Source organism: Alligator sinensis, unplaced genomic scaffold (assembly GCF_000455745.1).
Source record: "Alligator sinensis unplaced genomic scaffold, ASM45574v1 scaffold143_1, whole genome shotgun sequence".
Lineage (NCBI taxonomy): Eukaryota > Metazoa > Chordata > Crocodylia > Alligatoridae > Alligator > Alligator sinensis.
The window spans coordinates 1,279,680-1,280,811 of record NW_005842156.1 but is presented as its reverse complement, the minus strand read 5'-3'; the positions used below and the strand labels follow the sequence as shown (position 1 = coordinate 1,280,811).

Genomic DNA, 1,132 nt, shown 5'->3' with positions numbered 1-1,132 from the left:
AAAAACCTCTCCAACCCCCACCCCACACTTCTTCCCACTCCATTTCCATTTTACTATTTTTAAAAAGTTTGTTTGAAGGTGCTGACAGATGTGAAAAACAAACAAACAAACAAACAAACAAACAAAGTTTTACCAGAAGAGGAAGTGTGTTAGTTTGACCTGGCTCCCCAGCATGTTTGGGAGCTTCAATGGGGCTTTTTATTGTTTTTACTTAAGACTGATTCAATCAGCTATTAGATAAAAGTGCCAAAAAGACCTGCTGAAGCATCTGATCTATACAGACGTTGGGCAGGCTGGGTTAAGCTAACACGGTGTCTCCTCTGGGCATGTGCTACGCTCAGTGTGGGGACATGCTGAGCTGAAAATAAAGTGCTGGGGTTTTTTTCATGCCTGTAAGCAGTCCCTGTGGCTATCCAACACCTTGACAGATTGTGACAGGGGGGCTCCTCGGGGCCAACCTCCATGGCCCGCCCCCTGTTTTGTGGGCAACCGCCTGCCTATCTTGCCCGCCATGCCTTTGATGATAATTGATTCAATCAGATGTCAATTAAGCGGGAGGCTGCCCATCTAGTTCCCTGATACCAGGGGGCGCTCTCTGCGGCTCCTATCCTCCCCAATACCGGAGCCCAAGCCTCGCAGATGGCATCATGGTGTTCACATAATCACCGGCCCCATACTGGGCCCCAGAATCATCCACACAGGACCCCTCTATGATCCTCTCCTATCAGGCGGCCACTCTGCCGTCATCTGGGCTCCCTAGCCCCCCTGAAGCCATGTTCCCCTCTCGGGTGTGGTCCCCCCGGGACCTTCGGCCACTTGCCCTGGCCCACCTCCAGGCCAGTCGGGACCCCATAAGCATTAGCAGCATAATGCTCGCGGTGGGCTCCTGGCCCTTTTGACTCCCAAAGTCCTGGCCCCAGCTTGGGCCAGTCAAGGGTACTCTCCCCTTCGGGCTGGGTCTCTAGCTGCTCACTCACATCCTCGGGCCTCACCGTGCCACTACTCCCTTTCTCCTAGGGGCAACCGCAGCACCAAGCCCTGTACTCCATCACGCTCTCAGGGTCCGCCCTCTCTGGGCCCCTCACAACACTGGCCCTCTGGGCCCCCCAACAAACACAAGGGTAACCCACCC

The 1,132-nt window shown here is 54.5% G+C and overlaps 1 protein-coding gene across 2 annotated transcripts in view; it reads right to left on the bottom strand.

The window, feature by feature from the left end:
- The window catches only part of BBS5 (Bardet-Biedl syndrome 5), a 22,885-nt gene that overhangs the window by 1,993 nt on the left and 19,760 nt on the right, over positions 1 to 1,132 (bottom strand). The gene's annotated exons all lie outside the window — the stretch shown is intronic.